This window comes from Salmo salar, chromosome 22 (genome assembly GCF_965601325.2).
Source record: "Salmo salar chromosome 22, fSalSal1, whole genome shotgun sequence".
In the NCBI taxonomy this organism is placed as follows: Eukaryota; Metazoa; Chordata; class Actinopteri; order Salmoniformes; family Salmonidae; genus Salmo; species Salmo salar.
In genome coordinates this window covers 12619893-12632327 of record NC_138312.1, presented here as the reverse complement: position 1 = coordinate 12632327, position 12435 = coordinate 12619893, and the positions used below count along the sequence as shown (strand labels likewise).

General features: G+C 43.1%; 1 protein-coding gene across 1 annotated transcript in view; it reads right to left on the bottom strand.

The window, feature by feature from the left end:
• The window catches only part of LOC106582757 (caM kinase-like vesicle-associated protein), a 39433-nt gene extending 28159 nt beyond the window's left edge, over nt 1-11274 (bottom strand). Inside the window, exon 1 of the mRNA XM_014166147.3 lies at nt 11138-11274. The gene's annotated coding sequence lies outside the window, so the exon portion shown is untranslated. The remainder of the gene's footprint in view (nt 1-11137) is intronic.
• Nucleotides 11275-12435: the final 1161 nt, after the last annotated feature.

Here is a 12435-nt window from a genome sequence, read left to right as displayed (position 1 = left end):
CCTTCTCCAACCTATCTCCTGATTCTGCCTCCTCAACCCTCCTCTCCTCCCTTTCTGCATCCTTTGACTCTCTATGTCCCCTATCCTCCAGGCAGGCTCGGTCCTCCCCTCCTGCTCCGTGGCTCGACGACTCATTGCGAGCTCACAGAACAGGGCTCCGGGCAGCCGAGCAGAAATGGAGGAAAACTCGCCTCCCTGCGGACCTGGCATCCTTTCACTCCCTCCTCTCTACATTTTCCTCTTCTGTCTCTGCTGCTAAAGCCACTTTCTACCACTCTAAATTCCAAGCATCTGCCTCTAACCCTAGGAAGCTCTTTGCCACCTTCTCCTCCCTTCTGAATCCTCCTCCCCCTCACCCCCCCTCCTCCCTCTCTGCGGATGACTTCGTCAACCATTTTGAAAAGAAGGTTGACGACATCCGATCCTCGTTTGCTAAGTCAAACGACACCGCTGGTCCTGCTCACACTGCCCTACCCTGTGCTCTGACCTCTTTCTCCCCTCTCTCTCCAGATGAAATCTTGCGTCTTGTGACGGCCGGCCGCCCAACAACCTGCCCGCTTGACCCTATCCCCACCTCTCTTCTCCAGACCATTTCCGGAGACCTTCTCCCTTACCTCACCTCGCTCATCAACTCATCCTTGACCGCTGGCTACGTCCCTTCCGTCTTCAAGAGAGCGAGAGTTGCACCCCTTCTGAAAAAACATACACTCGATCCCTCCGATGTCAACAACTACAGACCAGTATCCCTTCTTTCTTTTCTCTCCAAAACTCTTGAACGTGCCGTCCTTTGCCAGCTCTCCTGCTATCTCTCTCAGAATGACCTTCTTGATCCAAATCAGTCAGGTTTCAAGACTGGTCATTCAACTGAGACTGCTCTTCTCTGTGTCACGGAGGCTCTCCGCACTGCTAAAGCTAACTCTCTCTCCTCTGCTCTCATCCTTCTAGACCTATCTGCTGCCTTTGACACTGTGAACCATCAGATCCTCCTCTCCACCCTCTCCGAGTCGGGCATCTCCGGCGCGGCCCACGCTTGGATTGCGTCCTACCTGACAGGTCGCTCCTACCAGGTGGCGTGGCGAGAATCTGTCTCCGCACCACGTGCTCTCACCACTGGTGTCCCCCAGGGCTCTGTTCTAGGCCCTCTCCTATTCTCGCTATACACCAAGTCACTTGGCTCTGTCATATCCTCACATGGCCTCTCCTATCATTGCTATGCAAACGACACACAATTAATCTTCTCCTTTCCCCCTTCTGATAACCAGGTGGCGAATCGCATCTCTGCATGTCTGGCAGACATATCAGTGTGGATGACGGATCACCACCTCAAGCTGAACCTCGGCAAGACGGAGCTGCTCTTCCTCCCGGGGAAGGACTGCCCGTTCCATGATCTCGCCATCACGGTTGACAACTACATTGTGTCCTCCTCCCAGAGTGCTAAGAACCTTGGCGTGACCCTGGACAACACCCTGTCGTTCTCCACTAACATCAAGGCGGTGACCCGATCCTGTAGGTTCATGCTCTACAACATTCGCAGAGTACGACCCTGCCTCACACAGGAAGCGGCGGGGGTCCTAATCCAGGCACTTGTCATCTCCCGTCTGGATTACTGCAACTCGCTGTTGGCTGGGCTCCCTGCCTGTGCCATTAAACCCCTACAACTCATCCAGAACGCCGCAGCCCGTCTGGTGTTCAACCTTCCCAAGTTCTCTCACGTCACCCCGCTCCTCCGCTCTCTCCACTGGCTTCCAGTTGAAGCTCGCATCCGCTACAAGACCATGGTGCTTGCCTACGGAGCTGTGAGGGGAACGGCACCTCCGTACCTTCAGGCTCTGATCAGGCCCTACACCCAAACAAGGGCACTGCGTTCATCCACCTCTGGCCTGCTGGCCCCCCTACCTCTGAGGAAGCACAGTTCCCGCTCAGCCCAGTCAAAACTGTTCGCTGCTCTGGCACCCCTATGGTGGAACAAGCTCCCTCACGACGCCAGGACAGCGGAGTCAATCACCACCTTCCGGAGACACCTGAAACCCCACCTCTTTAAGGAATACCTGGGATAGGATTAAGTAATCCTTCTAACCCCCCCCCAAAAGATATAGATGTACTATTGTAAAGTGGTTGTTCAACTGGATATCATAAGGTGAATGCACCAATTTGTAAGTCGCTCTGGATAAGAGCGTCTGCTAAATGACTTAAATGTAAATGTCAATGTGTTCAGTCCCAGGGTCCTTAGTTTAGTGATGAGCTTGGAGGACTCATTGACCACGCTGAGCTCATTGACCACAGCTCAGCGTGGTCAATAAACAGCATTCTCACACAGGTCTTCCTCTTGTCCAGTTCTGAGAGGACAGTATGGAGTGCAATAGAGATTACATCACCTTTGGATCTGTTGGGGTGGTATGCGAATTGGTGTGGGTCCAGGGTGTCTGGGATGATGGTGTTGATGTGAACCCTAACCAGCATTTCAAAGCATTTCATGTTTTGTGCTACGGGGCAATAGTCATTTAGACAGGTTACCTGGCGTTCTTGGGCACAGGGACTATGGTGGTCTGCTTGAAACATGAAGGTATTACAGACTGGATCAGGGAGAGGTTGAAAATATCAGTCAAGACAATTGAGTCAGCAAATGCTCCTAGTACGCGTCCTGGTAATCCGTCTGTGTCCTGGTAGTCCTGGTCTTACTCACATTGACTGTCCGGAACAGCTGGTGCTCTCATGCATGGTTCAGTGTTGCTTGCATAGTGTTGAGAGCATAGAAGGCATTTAGCTCGTCTGGTAGGCTTTGGGCATCTCGCAGCTGGGTTTCGCTTTTAAATCCAGGATAGTTTGCAAGCCTTGCCAAATCTGATGAGCATCAGAGCCGGCGTAGTTGGATTCGATCTTAATCTTTAGTACACGGGCCATTTGTTCTGTGTTGTCATATGTTCTGCAACTTTACTAATATAATTCATATTTTGATAAGTATAGTGGTACTAGTCCATTGTGTATGCTAATCCAGACCCACTCCACAAGAGACACAAACCCATTCCACGACAGAAGAATGGACATGCTACATTGGCCTGTCCCTTCGTTAAATTCTTTCACGCTCCGTCAAGCTAATTGACCTTTAGGGGTTGGGAAGCCTCAGCTAGGCTATACATGAAATATAGGCTGTCGCATATTGCTGTGACATTTGACAGCTTTCCTTACAGTGAATACCGCCTGTTGTATTTTCTCCCCTCAAGATGATCAGTTTCAATGATGTGTAGTAATATCCATACAGGCATTCGCCCTTATCTTACCCCACCTTCCTGATAACCTCACACACATCAGTCTAACTGTACCTTACAGTTAGACTTCCATCACAGTTGCCACAGACTTCTACATAACACTGCTTCTACAGTACCTGGAGTAAATGTATCTGCTGTAAAATGTACAACAAAAGAGTTCAGAAGTCAAAAACAAAGGGACAATGACATACAAGGGTTGTCATATCTGTATTGATTTTAGCTGTAAATTTGACAGTGAGTCAGTTCTGACATGGGGGACACTCTAGCTCTTTAAGTTAGTCAAGACCTTTCTCAGTTTGAGATTAGATCAACAACATCACTCCCCAAATGTTTGTTATAAACATATTATCTTTGTACTCTCTGGAAATCCCTTAGTAGCAACACATGCAGGGTATGTTTGTGACTGTTTAATATCTTAGTCATTTAGCAGACACTCTTATGCAGAGCGACTTACAGTAGTGAGTGCATACTTCTTCCCCCATTGGAATCGAACCTACAACCCTGGCATTGCAAGCACCATGCTTTACCAACTGAGCCACAAGAGATCTGTAATCTGCTGTCACCTAGCAGCACATTGATCCTAGCATTCATATTCGATATTCTACGTGGTTGTAAAGAGATAATGAAAGAGCGGTGCCAGCAGGTTTGCCAGCACATTTTCATAAGCTGCTTGTGTGTGAATACATTCATTTTTGTTTTGACCTTCCATACATACCCTAAAATAAGCCTCTGCAAATGTGTTTCTGTTTGCTCTGTCGTGTGAATGATGAGGGCATGAGGCCAGTATTGTCAACTGTAGGCTACATTGGATGTATTGGCACTGGCATATGGAGAATGCAAATGTAGCCTAGCCTTAAACAGTAGCCTATGTAGTATGTATCAGTAGCTACGTTTCCATCCAATAGGCAACAGATTTTCATGTGAATATTCCAATATTTGCATTTTCCCACCACAGATGTTTTCCCATTATTGCGGATAAAAGGCAGTGTGTGATGACGTAGTGCACATAAAAATAACTTTTGCGGTTAAATTCCCATACACCTAATAAAAAAGTTCAATGGGTTTTCATCGCTTTGAATTCTACTGATGGTTTTGCCACTAAAAATGTTGCGTTATATAGTGAATGTGCCCACTCTGATCTTGACATGTGCGTTCTAGCCAACAGCTCGCAGATACAGTGTGGGTATAGTTTACATGATGAGATTATTATGAACAAAAAGAGCAAGATTATTTATATTTGTCAAACGGCAGCTAAGCATGTCCCAAGAATAAGACCCTCGATATTTATTGGAAAGGAGCATCAAGCTCATCACCGTGCACTTTTACCACCCTGGGATGTTCATCATCACTTATTTCATCTGTAGCCTAATAAACTGCGTGCTTTCCCGAGTTGTAGTGGGAGGGCTACACAACATATAATCGCGTGACTCCAAGTTTACTTCGATATGATGGTTATTGTATCAATATTTGCGCATAAAGATGTTTCCACTGTCATTGCTCGCATAATTATTTTTTACAGACACAAAGATCCTACCTTTTGATTTGGAAAGTTTACCGACAAATTAGCTGTATCCATCAGGCCTGTCATGACATTTTTCATCCGACATGTACTTTACTTGCATAAAAAGGTTGGATTTTATCACTCCCCTTCCAGTGTAGGATTATCTATCGAAATGTGTAGTGTCTAACCGAATTAATATTTCATTAACTGCATTATTAACACTTTATAGGATACTATAGGGGGAACATAAGGGGGAAAGGAGAATGTTCATGTTCACAATCCACTATCTGAGGAGACATTTTTGAAGACTTCTAGAAATCAAGGGAAGAGACAGTCAGGTGTAAGAGAATATAGCCAAAGACACACGCTCACATATGAACAATATGGAATAATGCAGATATACATTTGAAACATATGTATTTCGTAGCTAAACATGTTCTGTGCATAAACAGCCTACAGTATACAGCCTGTATACAGTATGCACACCTCCTTTCTCTTCCGTCTGAAAGCTGCAGAGCTCAGCATCATTCCCTGGTACTGTATGTTAAAACAGAGATTTGTTAGTAGTTTCAAGTCCAAAGTACAGCCTGCCACTCTCCACATGCTGAGACCCCTTCTCAAGCATGGATCCTAGGGGAACGATCCCCACAAAGGCTGCCTGCCTGGCTGTCTCTAACCCAGTGGTCCCTAAACTGTGGGGAGCGCCGGCAGGGGGGGCGCTGGGGGTGTAACAAAAGTGTACTCTTATAGACACACACACACACACACACACACACACACACACACACACACACACACACACACACACACACACACACACACACACACACACACACCAAATTAGCTTATATAACTGCTTCATAATGACATTCCCCCTTGTTCTACAATCCCATTATGGTTTTGCTATGCAGCTCTTGTTCCAATAGTGAAGTGTTGGCTCAGGGGTCACTTTTAAAAATGGTTTCATGTCTGAATAAGAGGACAGTAACAATAACCCTTGTTCACTTTTTTGTTCTATTATTTTGTTTTCTAAGCGAAGCATTAATCTAATTCAGTTTCAGCAAACATAACAAGTGCGAGACACAGCATCAATCAGTGGTGATACTGATATAGCTAATAGAAATACTGCTTAGCATAATGCATAAACATTCATCATTCTTCGCTGTATTGTCTGAGCCTCTGTGCTAATCATGAATATGCAAAAAGCCTCGTCACAACACTGTTACTGTCACGTCCTGACCAGTATAGAGGATATTTGGTTATTGTAGTTTGGTCAGGACGTGGCAGAGTGGAGTTGATGTATGTGTATGGGGTTTGTCACTGGTCTATGTCTGTGGTTCTATGTATAGTTAATTGGGGTTGGACTCCCAATTGAAGGCAGGTGTGTTGAGTTGCCTTTGATTGGGAGTCCTATATAGTAGGGTGTGTTTGTCTTTGTGTTTTGTGGGTAGTTGTTTTTGCACTGTGTTTGGTATAGCCTGCAAGACTGTTGTACTGTTGTGTTTCTTGTTTTTTCCCCATGTATGCTTTATTCTAAAGTAATTAAAAGATGAGCATCCACATTCCCGCTGCGTATTGGTCCTCCCTTCAACAAAACGACATTTTCTGTGACAGTTACACACTTACCAGGTTTCCATCCAACCTTTTTATGCGAGTAAAGTACATGTTGGATAAAAAATGTCACGACAGGCTTGATGGAAACAGCAAATTTGTCGGTAAACTTTCCAAATGACGACAAAACAAAATACGCTATACAAGGTTGGGTCTTTTTGTGTCTGTAAAATGTATTATGTGAGAAATGGCGGTGGAAACATCTTTATGAGCAAATAATAGAGAAAATAACGAAGTAGGATTTGTTTTGTGGTCCTCCCACTACGACTTGGGAAAGCATGCTGTTTATTAGGCTACACATGAAATAAGTTATGATGAACTTCACAGGGTGGCGAAAGTGCACTGTGATGAGTTTGATTCTCCTTTTCAATAAATATTAAGGGTCTTATTCTGGTGACATGATGGTTGATGCTTGGCTGCCATTTGACAAATACAATTGGACTATGGCATTGTCGAATACTCGTTTCTGATTGGCTTGAAGGGCATTCTAGCGTGTGCATTAGTTCCCTATAATGCACGGTATATCAGCACAGTAGAATAACAATGACTATAGTTCTATGTTCGAGCTTCTTTTGAAAGCAAAACACGAATTGAAAACATTATTGACGTTGTTGAATTCGATTTTCATAATAGCAAGCTAGGACTGATGGTTTGGTTAGCTAAACTAGCAAGTCTGTTTGTTTGGTTACCAAGGTAACTACTGAAGCTTTCTAGTAAACTTGCTAGCTACTTCAGTGAATGTTGAACAAATTTCTACTGGCAAATTAACACATTTCAAGTGGCAGCTATGTTAAATTATAGCCATGGTATAAAAGGGATAATCAATTCGGGGCTCTATGTGAGTTATTTTTATGTGAACTACGTCATCACACACAGCTTTTTATCCGCAACAAGTCAATTTGATGGAAATATATCTCTGGTGGGAAAATGCCCATGTTGTTTTTATGAAGATTTTAGAATATTCGCATGAAAATCTGTCACCAATTGGATGGAAACCTATAGTTCTTCAAAGAATCTCCGTTACAGTAATATCAACTGTCTGGTTCAGGGTCTGTTTAGGACTATAATTCAGGGTGCAACAATCAGTAAACTACACCATAAACAAATGCTAAATGTATATGTATTGTGGCAGATGGCAGGGAGAGGTGATGGAAGTGGTTATTGAGAGGAAATATCTTGCAGGTCGCTGGCTCCACCCCTGAGCCTTATATGGACTTCCTTCCCCGGCGAGGCTGTAGCTCGTTAAGCCAGGAATGCTTGGGGATAAAGGAGGGAGCAGCCTGCAGAAAGGGGCAGCAGAGGAGCGAACCTAGAGAGTGAGAAGCAACAGCAATATGTGTGAGATTACCCGTTGTGACCTGGACTGTCGGACTACCCGCCATGTGTACCGGACCAGATTGGCTGAGGACCCGAGTAAGGATTACCCCAAGAAAACAGAACGGACAAAGAGAACAGCTTGTGGACTGTGAAGTAATTGGCGAATTCCCCCTTCTTCCCCAGTGTACAAAAAACCCTAATAAACTTCCCATTTGCATTCTATTTGTGCTACTGGTGCAAGTTTTGTTAATGAACTTGGTGACGTGGAAACCCCACACCCTTGAGCCTGCTACAGTATATTGAGATTTATCATCAAATAATCAACATAACTTGCAATACACATGCTGTATAGTAGTCCATGTTTTTTTTTTAGCATGGGTTTACATGCAATCTCCTTACTCTGATTCAAATTCTTTTGACTATACTTTAAATGCCCTGATGTGTCACTAATTTCAGCTTTGACAACAGCTGGTCAATTAGATATGGGGATGCGCAAGGAATAGCGGGAAACAACGCAATTGCGGCATGACACATTCTCAGTATGCGAAAATACAGTGTTTTATAGTATTCACATTTAAAAAAAATCAAGTATGGGTTAAATGCCAGGATGTTATACTCATTTTGGCTCTTCCTCTAGTAGATTGGAAGGGGTGGGCTGTGAGTGATAGGACCTAGTTCTCTTCAGGTAGCCAAACAACAAAACGTGAGTACTGAATTGGGAAGATGCCTAAAAGCAAAGCTTCTGCGGTGGTATTCAAATGTAGGCTAAATAGTTTTGTTCTACTTAAAATTATCACTAGTAGGCCTATTGCATCGCAGCAGAAGTCTTAAAAAAAAAGTTTTCTCATTGACAAGTATTTCTTGTTCTCTTGCCCTTTGTCAGAGCTTTTAAACTAAATACTAAACCATCTTTTGATTTCTAATTGTGTCGGCACCGGGGACTCGAAATGTGGATGCTTTATTGATGTCATGTTAATCAGGCTTTTTGATTTTAACACATGGATTGTTTTACATTTGTAGGCTAGGATACCTATTTAATCTATGGATCAAGCATTAGCAGTCATTCTGATCTCGTTCCCAATGATCAGTGCTTTAGTGTATTATGTTGCTGTCCAGCGTTTCTGATTTGTATGTAGCCTTTTGATTTGAACATTTGAACACTTCTGGCTATTTTAATTTATATATGTTACAGAACTTTGGTTTCACTAAATATGTTGAAATGAAACTAAATAATCTGTTTCTTTCTTTAGTACTTTTGAAATAGGATAGGTAGATTACATGGCCTACAGTACAGGTAGAATGTGGTAGTCTGGCTATAAACAGCCTATGTAGGCCTATAACTCCATTCCTATTCAATTCAGAGTTTAGAGAAATCCATCGAATTGGAAATGAGCTATTATCAGGCTGGTTAATGTGATGTTTGTCTGTTGAATTTGGAAATATCCACCTGCACTCGGCCCCGCCCCACCTACTCAGCCAGTCAAGAGCTGCTACTGCGTTGTGGCCGTAGCATACTGCATACTTTTTACTAAACGGTTCGTGCTAAATAATATGTGACGATGAGTACATAGTACGCAGTTTAAGTATGTTGTTCTCTGGTATGGGTATTTGGACACAGCCAGTCTTTATCTGAGAGTAATGGCTTGGGAGCTACAGAGACTTCAAATCTTTACCGCAGATATCGTGATGGAGTAATAAGGTGTCATGAACTGTACAGTTGGGTGATCCTTGACTGGCTGTTTCAGTAGCTCATTTCATACTCTCTCATAATACTGTAAGTACCATACAATAACCAGGAAAATTATTCTCCCCAGTCTTTTTTTAACCTTTATTTAACTAGGCAAGTCAGTTAACAACAAATTCTTATTTTCAATGACGGCCTAGGAACAGTGGGTTAACTACCTTGTTCAGGGGCAGAACAACATATTTTCACCTTGTCAGCTCGGGGATTCAATCTTGCAACCTTTTGGTTACTGGTCCAACGCTCTAACCACTAGGCTACCTGCCGTCTGACGCAGGCATGGCCCTGATGCCTGATCCCTGGCACGAGTCTGGGGCCCACGAAGGTTAAGGCTTATGAAGCACTAGTGACAGGGGGGAGATGGTCATGCACAACCTCAAGCTAGGAAACAGATGTTGCCTTTTGGAACGGTAAGACCATCACTGTGTATTATCCCCGCTTAGAGGAATTTGATTAAATCAACCTCAATACAGACTAGATTTTGTATAAAACAGATAAAACACAAACATATATCGTTGCCAGAGGTGAAAGTAAGCCGGTACGGTCTGGTACAGCATCCTGGAAAAATAAATAGTGGCGTTACGCTGTACCGGAAAAACGTGAGCCTATCACAATAACACAAAATGCCAAGAAAACCGTTGGCTATTACACAATTATTTAACTTTACCGCATGTCAGCCGCATAAAAAATGAGCGAATTGACTTGAACCTGGATGGTATACGTACGCTCCAAATTGCAGTGTGGTTCTATTAGAACAATTACATTTTGACAAGGTGGAGATGAGTGGCTGATACCGAGATGCGTGCGGACAGCAGTGGAATCATCAATTCAGGCTACAAGTATCATTACAATACACTTTTAGGTTTTGTAACAGATGTCTCTTTCTATTCATGAAATTGTGGGTGCACAGTGCACTGTTTGGATGCTGGAATTATTTGATGAACGGACGAACGTGCGCAGGTAGCCTACAGGAGCGCTTTTTTTGAAATGATTGACAATCAGATGAAAACATCACGACTGGTTGTGTTTATGCCACATTAAAAGATAACAGATGTCAGAAGTCCTATGACAAATCTTTACTAGGTCTACTAGGCACACAGAGATCATATGAAATGAATAGGGATTCTATATGTAATTCGATGATTACATCTATACGCTATAATTGTTTTTATCTATGTGACACATAGGGAGTCCCATACCGGTAAGAAATTAAATCTACTTTCACCCCTGAATTTTAGTGATGGGGGAAAAATCGATACAGTTACATATCGGGATATTCTTTTCGATTATATATATTGCAATCTTATTTTCCCTGTAGTTGGCTGTACCTGCACCAAAACTCCAGTATTTTTCCTTTACATATTTTTCTCCATCTTCTTTTTAAATAAGGAGACAATTTGTTTCCAGATATTTTATTTCCATGACTGATCAAAACTAATTTTCTCATGGCTCTCTCTTGTCCCTCTGCAGCAGACATATGGTGAGTAATATGTATTAAATCGCAATACATATAGAATCGTGGGAATCACAAAAATTACCTAAGTATCGTGATAATATCATATCGTGAGGTCCAATTCCCAGCCATACTGATCGTTGCCATCAGCACCTAGGACAACAGATTCCACAACAGAACTGCAAGGGAATCGGAAAACTACATGAAATCACTGGTGAGAACAGCTGAGATAGCTCGGCTCTTCTTACCTGTTTTATCTGGCTGTTGATAGGATTGAAGAGGAAAGACGTAGGTCCCTCTTCACCTTGTGTTCCAGCTTCTGACTTATTTGGTTATGAGTTGGACATATTTTTTCCTATTCTTCTTCTTCACGCTTCACTGCCTAATCTGACCATTCTGTTCTGTTGTTTGTTGCCTTGGATACCAAGTCCTACATAAGCGTCATGGTACAGTGCTGTGCCTTTAGAATGCTACCAGCAGCATCACATGCGAGCGGATGGTGGGGGGTGAGGGGGGGGGGGGGAGTATAGACGCATTCCCCATCCACACTGTGTTGTGCAGGAACAGAGCTAAATTTAGTGGCTGGCTAGGGTCATGCTCACCTCACTGGGTTTATTGACGCAAAACAAACGGATGTTTCGTCTTGCATCAAAAGATCAATATAGAAGATCCTTCATGGAATGATCTTAGTACCTTCAAATAGACTGTGTTTGTAATGAGAACAGTACCCGTCGGCCTACAACCCAGTAGAAAAGGGGTTTTCATCTGCGTGCACGTGAAGCATGACGTGACCACTTTTTCTTCACTCATTTACACTTTTTTCTTGTTGACTGTTTTTCACATTACTGTAAACACGCAATACCCGTAAAATATATACAACAAGGACACTAATTAGTTAGTGTGGTTTAACCTTATCAGACTAGGTTCTATGGAAGGCAAACGGATAGGGTTCTGTAATCATCTGTCACATCTCTCTGTAGTCATCCAATCAATGACTAGTTGAAGATTGACATACAGTATCTAGCAAAATTACATGATGGATCAAGCGGGAGTGAAATATTAATTCATGCTCTAATTTAAAGTTCTCCTTCAAGTTGAGATTTTTGTAGATGCAGTCATGTACTCGGATCTACTCGGATCTCTGCAACACTTTCAGTAGGATGTGAGGATTTTCTTTGACAGCAGTGCTTACTCACATTTTATTGCTTGTAAAAATGGGCTTTACTCTTGTGTTCTTTGATTGGCGAATGACCTATTTTCTCAAAATGGTATTTGAGTGCTCTCCGGCCTCTTCACTGTGTGAATGGGACTTCTATAAACTAATCCCATTGCTTTACGCGGATCCCTTGTTTTTCCGGATTTTCCCCTCAGGTAAAGCAATGTACTGACATTTGAATGTACTGACATCTCCTCTAAGTAAATATTATTTTCACACACACACACACACACACACACACACACACACACACACACACACACACACACACACACACACACACACACACACACACACACACACACACACACACACACACACACACACTAA